Source organism: Nipponia nippon, unplaced genomic scaffold, assembly GCF_047370975.1.
Source record: "Nipponia nippon isolate SJK-2023a ecotype South Korea unplaced genomic scaffold, ASM4737097v1 scaffold_3, whole genome shotgun sequence".
In the NCBI taxonomy this organism is placed as follows: domain Eukaryota; kingdom Metazoa; phylum Chordata; class Aves; order Pelecaniformes; family Threskiornithidae; genus Nipponia; species Nipponia nippon.
Window position 1 is genome coordinate 94,883,661 of NW_028262347.1, and position 8,169 is coordinate 94,891,829.

Sequence of the window (8,169 nt, forward strand, 5' to 3'; positions counted from 1 at the left end):
ATTTTTTTTTTGTTAAAGCAAAAAGCCAGATATGGTTGCCAGCCTGGATCTGAAATTATGAACACCAAGGAATAATAATAATACACTGTTGCTCAGTTTCCTGCTTTTATTGGCTTGCTTGAGTGTTATGGCTGCTATAGAGTATCAGTTCTGCTGAGAATGTGTTTGACAGCAGCCAGACAGGTTCCCTCTGCAGAACCAGCACGAGGCCGGCATCTGAGCTGCTACTGCTTGAAATTCGACGAGGCATTTCTCCAAAGCCAGTCCAAAGGTTGTAATGGCCAAGATTTATCTTGGTAATTTTGGTCTTGGCCCATTGGAAATGTTTTTTAGCCTTCAGACATGCTGCTGGTCAAAGCTTTCCAATGGGATGTGAGCCATAGACGTTCTCAGTCGTCGTAGCTGAGTTATTTCGCTACTCAGCTATGCACAAGCAGCAGGCCTTTAGGCTAATTAATAAATCATCAACGCATTTGTGGTGTGAAAAATGAAATATTTATGCTTGCCAGAGTAATATTTCTGTCTTGCAGCCCCATGCTCTGTTGATGCCTGATGGAGGATGAAGTAAATACCAGCTGGTGTAGAATGAGCAGAATATAATTACTTTCTACAAAGTTAACTGAATATTAAAAACAGAAGTCAGAGAAGCTGACAAAAAGGGAAAAAATAATATATATATATACACGCATGCCTGAAAGGCAGGGCATAGCCAATACATGAAGGGAACACTTGCCTAACTAGTGCCTTGGGGATAGAGAACCTGCAGGATCCATATCGTGTATGAATGTGTCACACAGAGGTCTTTTTACAGAGCAGTTAGTGACCAGCTGGAGTAGTTAAAAGGCCTGAAGGGAAGCCAAGGATGCTCTAATGTTCCAGTCGGTCATCATTAGGGGACCAGTGAAGGACTTAACATCAGATGTTGTTGCTTTTCAAAAATGTGTCCACTATTAAAATAAAGAAAATATTACTTCTAGGTTTTAAGGCAACCAGGAGCTAGTTTTGTTCTTTGTGTTCTGACACAATAGTAGATTTAACGGAGCTGGATGGGTGTGATTTTTGCAATCACTGCCCCAGTCCTTCTTCACAGAGTGAATGTGTGAGCACCAGGCCAATCAAACCCCTTGAAGAAAAACATTCTCATGTAACAGATAGCGGATTTAACCCCTTATTTGAAGTGGAGACTCTTTACAATAATCAGCTAAAAACGATCTACACAAAGGGCTGATTTTACATGCTGGCAGTTACAATCAGAGGGATTGAAAGGGTGAGCCATTAAAAAAGCTATCCAGACAGGTGGAGGGGTGGCATTGTGCAGGTCAGACATCAGCCTCCCCCCCCTCCATCTCCCAGTTCTAATTTCAGATTTTTTTTTTTCCTGGACAATTTAGTCTGACTCTTTGTTTTGTGTGCACAGTCTGAGGTTCTGATAAAAGCCAAATGTCCAAAATCCAGGAAGAACATTCCATTCCTGTGAATTTTTTCATTTGCTTTCACAGCCATGAGAGATTACGTTGTTCAGGTGTTCAAGTTCAGCTGAGTAAATGAGCTTCTGAGTCTGTGTCTGAGCCAAACCTCAATGCCAAACCCTTCAGACTGGTAATACCGCCTAGTATACATGTTCAAGTTCAGTGATTTATAGTAGAGTCTGTATGGAAGGGCAGACTTCTAACATGGATTATTGGTCTGTTTTGCAGTGAAGCATTTATTCTAAAACAGCAAAGGAACATACTGTTCCTTTCTGGTCTTGACATTTCTGAAGTCAGGCAAGGACCTGAGTTTTGCACACAAGACAGTGGCCAGCTCATCAAGCTGTTCCTCTGATGGGGAGCATTTGGCATGAAGAGGGAGAAAAAAGGTTTGCAATTTGTATTTTTTTTCTGTTAAAGGCTTGCTGTATAATATGCTTATAGCATTACTGTCACTGTTTAATAAAGCAGTTGCCCTTGATGTATCATCAGGGCCGTGTTGCAATCCACTCTGTGCCATGGCACAAAGCTGTCTCAAGGCATGTGCTCTCTGCCCTCACACACCTTGCCAGAGAAGCGGAGGAAGCTGGAGTTTTTGCCCCTTTCCTCCCCATCACTGTGAATGTGCGAGCATAAGGCCAGTCACACGGAGAGGGAAAGTGGCACACAAGAAACTGAAAGTCCCATTCCCATGTGGCAGCAGCAAACATGATGCAGTCAGGTCCCCTTAATCCCCTCACCATCAAACTGCCTGATAATTATGTTTTGAATGAGCCAGTAGCATAGGTACAGAGAGGGATGAATGTACCCTTTTGCACTTGTCTGCCAGAATAAAATCAACTGCCTTCAAGGAATTTGAGAAATAGATGTAAATATTTCAGGAAGAGGTAAATTTAAGACCTTCAAATGCTACTTTAAAAGGATGCTGGACCATTTGAGATATCCTTTTTAAACAGAAATATTACAGAAGTAGCAAATGATCTCTTCTCTTCTCTTCTCTTCTCTTCTCTTCTCTTCTCTTCTCTTCTCTTCTCTTCTCTTCTCTTCTCTTCTCTTCTCTTCTCTTCTCTTCTCTTCTCTCTCTTCATTTGCAACAGGGATTAGAACTAAATGTCATATTTTAGGTCCATGCTTCATGTTTGCTTCTACAAGAACAGACAATTTAAATGTCAGTTATTATAGCTTGTCAATAAATTTCAGAATCTAAGCAAATCTGGCAAACATGACTGACAGCTACAAATTAATTTAGCGTTGTTAAATAACCAGCCAGCACTGCACTGCTATTGCTGACATGCATCAGAGTATAACACTAGTAATTCAGAGTGCGAGCTGTTGTGTTGTCATGAAATACAAATTATGCAGATTCTACTCATCTCCTAGGAAGAAAGAAATCTTTGAGGCTGTGATGCCCTTTAGGAGAAGTAATCAGTAATCCAAAAATCTCTATGGTTTTATACTGAACAGAGCAGGGGTATGGTTTAAAACAAAGCAGGCTATCATCAGTGCATAAAATCATAACCACTAGTGTGGATAGTAAAAATTAGTATTTGCTGCTTAGAAAGAAAAGACATATTGTGGAAATGAAGGCCCTCACAAAGTTAAAAGTCAGTCAAAAGCCAGCATGAGCTACCGCTAGGTAATCAGAACTTTTAAATATGAAGCCATTTATATAAGCATTTAAATAAAGTCACAATAGACTAAGTACAGGTGTGTGTGAAACACTAGACTATATCCACACTGGGGTGTTGTACCTGAAAATAATAATAATAATATTAATGCTAATCTTCCAGGTTAGAATTACCAGATGCTTTTGTTGTAGAGTATGTGATAAACAGTTTTCTTGACAGGAGTATTATAAAAAAAAAAAAGAAAAATGAAGAGAAACTGTGTAAGGGGGTGTTTTATTCAGAGCAGGGCACCAAATAGGGATAATCTAAAAATTCCCAATTTCTTTGACTAATGTTGTTAGTTGGCTGCATTGGATCATAACCCATACCAAATACCCAAGGAAAAATGGGTGTTCCTCTCACTGGCATAAATCAATGGTCTTCAAAGCTTTTACCATCTTCCAAGGGCAGTAGGCTGTGGCCCTAATATTGTAGGTATCACTCACTATCTTCAGCAGGGTTTGCCATGAATCCTAGCTAACGGTGAATTCGGAACTTCTCCCAGTGTGTGAAACACTGTGGAGGATTTGTTTTACACCTGCTGAAGATTTATTGGAGATGTGTGCTTAGGCATGTGTGCATGATTAACTTTCGTGCTGTGCTTTACATCGCTATAATGTTAAGGTTTGGTTCTTTTTTTCTTTTTTTTTTAAAGTCTACTTGGTTTTAATAACCACATGTTCTTCCCACACAGTTGTTAGTGATTAACATGGGTAGCATCTTTTACTGTTCAGCTGTACAGTCTCCAGTCTTTCCTGTTATGGATTTGTAGCTTGAACATTTCTTTGATACAGATAAGATGTGCTTACTAATTTATCATGTCAAGGATATGATACAGCTATGAAATAGGATTGCTTTTGATCACCACTGACATAAGTCGATCCGGAGCCTCCCCCTGTCAGAGCTGGCACAATGTCCATTCCAATTCTGATTTGTAGGCAAACAGATGCCACTGTATGTATTCTGCTAAAATTCTCTAGAAATATTTTACTTTTTTGTTTTTCTTGAGGTTTTTTGTTTGGTTTGTTTTGTTAGTTTTTTTTTTTTCCTTAATTTTTCACTATTTAACAGAGTGTTATGAAGAAGGCAAAGAAATTCTAGCTGTACTTATCATGAGGCTACTCCTCCAGCTGCACAGGGATTCAGGCTGATATTATCTTCTCCCACAGAAAGCATAAAGTCATTAATTTACAAGAAATACAAAAGGCCTCAGTTATCTCAGCTGGCTGCTAGTCCCAAGGTTTAATGATGATGGTGCAAATTTCAGCACTATTAATTATTTCATGGAGATGTCTAGCAATGTTTCTGTCATTTGAAGCGTTTTAAGAGGCCAGTCAGCAAAAGTTAACTTTGGGGCTATAAAGGATCAAATAATACCCCAATTAAAGATTTTTGTACTTCAGTAGAGAGCCTGAGAGAGTAAAGCAGGGGGAGGCATGATTTGTGGATCTCAGAGGGGAAATAAAGATATTCTAGGAGAAATAGAGGGACTGGATCATTTTAATAGTCAATTTTGTTTAAAACCATTCAACCACAGTATGACTGATGTACTCTATAATTCATTTAGACTTTCAGAGGTGTTGTGAGAGCAGGTTTGAAAGCACTTGAGCAATATTCTGATGGGAGAACATGGCAAAGTGGTTACAGTTTCTCTGTATGCTCTAGCAGCCACCTCATCATGTATTTTATAGTAACCCTTTCTCGTTATTTGCCATTCATCTGGCTCAGCATCCTTCCGTCGAGTTGTCATATGATTGTAGTACCAATTGGATCTGCCTGGTGCTGAGCATTTTGAAGCTCCAGCTGTTTCTTTTAAGCTCCAAAATAAGAAATGGTCTTTGTTTTGATGAAGACTACCATGTGGCAGCCTAGGCAGTGATATCCACACAGAGAGGAAGATTCCTTGAAAGTCAGGAAGAGTGTTGAAAGTTTTCAGTGCTTGCTTAGGCCATTTTCCTTGCCTGTAATCTTAATAAACTAGTTTTTCTATGAATTTCAGTCATTTCAATGCCTACAAACATCCCTGTGATGTCTTTAGTTTCAATCACAGGAGCCTTATCTCATCATGTGTTAAATGTACGTGTTACGTGTTACGTGTTATGACAAATAATGCAATATTTACCACTGTTAAGCTGTTGGGTTGCTGGGTTCAGTGCTTCATCTCCCCCGTGCAAGGGCTCAGAGTCACTGTGCATTTGATAACCACTGTAGTTAACTGATCAAGTTTGCATTCCATAAACATGTCAGGATTTGGGGTTGGTTTGTTGTTTTTTTTTTTTTTCCTCTTCCTGAGAAAACAATCATCCAGGGAAAAAAGAAGTGTGGTATAAATAGAACATGTAATGGAATTGGCCTGAGTCTGAAACTCATCAATCTGGAACTCATAGATGCTGTAAACCCAACAGGTAATAGACAAAAGGTCATCCTATTTTATGGACGTTGCTTTAGATAAAATAGCTGTTAGAGTTAATAATTTTCACTATAAATCTTACTAACATAAAAAGCTTAGTTATACAACTGTAGTTATTTTTGTATCAATGACCTTAATTATTAATATGAACCCTTCACTGTAACAGATTTTGCTCTGTCAACTGTATGCCCAGAGTATGGAATTCCCCAAAATGACCACTAAGGAAAGGAGCTGGTATTATCACATCAGGTACCTTAAATCTACAATGGACCAGATCTGTTGTAATTAGGCTCACCATCAAATCACAGGATTGTCAGGAAGCCATATAAAGCACAATCAGTTTGGTGTCAGCCTGGTTTCAGCCTCGACTTACTTGAAAAGATCTTTCAGACCTGAAGAAGGACCTATATAACTTTTCTGTGCTTTCAAATGATATGAGTTGGCCTAATGAAAGCTTCCACCTCCCCATATGAATCTGGCTTCCATATAAGATCATGTTCACGTAAGTTAAATCCATTAGTTAAACCTAAGATCAGGCTTGAGCAGCTCTCTGGTCAATATTTCATATGGGCCGTGTTTAGTCTGCTTACACTACGTGAGTTTTCAGGTCTAACATGACCTCTCACTCTTCAGAAGCCATAGAAGCAGACTATCAGAAAGAGGGTAGCAAAGAACTGCGATCCGTGTTTAGTTTGAATTTAAGTGTAAGTGTCTGGTCCCGAGTTCTTTCTCAGCATTATGTGTGAATATAGAACATTATTCTGATTTATGGAAAGCTTGCTTTATTTCTACGCTGCCATGTGAAAGAACTGAAAAATTTCTGTTTGCATGGAGGAAGCCTGAGAACCACGTTGGGGGATCAGGAGCTAAGTGTTGGTAATTTACCTTAGTAGGCCTCCAAAATGAGCTCACTAGAACTAATCACAGATGTAACATATGTCTCCTGTAAAGATTATCCTCCTCTTCTTTGCCTGGAAAGAAAAAGCAGGGAATTACAGGGAAGACTTCAGGTAATCGTTAGGTTACTGCCTTGCTAGCTGTGACTTCATTCTGGTATTATCTTGTGTTTTACTACTCAAAGATAAACCTTCCTTCCCTCTTAGATCATCAGTTTCCTTTCATAGCATCAGACGGGGCCTGCTCTGGGTATCACAGCAGTCATTTGTTCCAGGACTGGCAAACTCCTCCTTTGCAGCTGTGCTCATGAGAGAAAGGCAGATTTGGGGTTAGTTTTTGAGGCTCCAGGACTCAGATTAATTGGTCAACAGGTCTGATTCAAATTGCTGTAATTGTGTAGCCAGCAAGTGTCCACTGCATGTGTTTATTTTTCCATGTCCAGCCAGGGGGCTGGGATGAAGTTTCTCACTTAGTTTCTGAAAATAGAAACAAACTGTTGTTGCTTCACTTCCTATGTAAATGAGGCACATTGCATATGAAACAGGTCAATAGATTCAAAAGGTACTTAAAGATGGAGGGGCAGAAAAAATATATGATCCCTTAGGTATCAGTTGATAGGTGCATTGTCAGCAATAAGTTATAGGTGTGAAGAGGTAAATAAAATTCTATTTTTGGACCTTCAAAACTCAAAATTATAATTTCTATGCTCTTTTTTTTCCAAGACAACTTTTCCTTTATGAGTAAGAAATAACAAGAAAAAAAAAAGAAATTTGCATTACAGCAGGGTACTTATGTGCAAAGTACCTAAGAAGACTTCGTAACAAAAAGCAAATAAAAAATAACTTATAAAACATTCTTTACTAGCATACTAGATTTTTTGGTGTTTAGTTAAAGGTGGAACTATGTGAACTGTTATGCTTTATTAAGTGACATTAGTAAAGAAGGAGCTATGGGAAGTAAAAGCAGAAGGGTTGTAAGAAAGTAATAGAGATAAACTTGCAAATTTAACATAGAACATTTCAACTATTCTCAAGTAGAAATAATCAAACCTTGCTAATCTATTTTACAAATTCTCATCACATAGGGATGATTATATTAAAATTAGTTCTTAGTATAAAATAGGATTCACTACCCATACTAATATGATAGATCTGTCAAACTATTTGCTACAATGAGTGTTCCTTTAGTATGGTTCAAGGCATCGCAAAAGCTTGCAGTGAACTGGCAAAGGTGCCTTTGAATACTTTAATTATGCATGGCTATCTTTATCCTATTTAGACTGAGACTTATCTAGATTACATGATTGGTTAGCCTTTCAGAACAAGTTGACCCTTAAATTAAAATGTTGCCTCTTTGAAGACTACCAATCAAATTAAAACAACCAGTCACAATTTAACCTCTAAAATAAATTGGTTTCTAAGTGTTCTCTTTTAATGATCGGTTCCTACAAAATAATTTATAATTGTCAGTGGTCCACACTAAAGAAATTCAAACTCAGTTGAGGTCTAGGACTGTGATGGGCCCTTCTCCCAGCTCTTTCTGATCTTTAGAGCTATGGTTTTGGCACGATCATAGAAGAAATTAGACTCATGCCACTCTCTAAATCGGGTTGATGGCTGAGATGAACTAAATAGAAAGCCTGAAGATCAGTCCTCTTCTGACCACCACGTGAAGACTTATAACCACAGAGTCAAGAGCTATTCTTCCATTGTTTGTTAAACTCTAG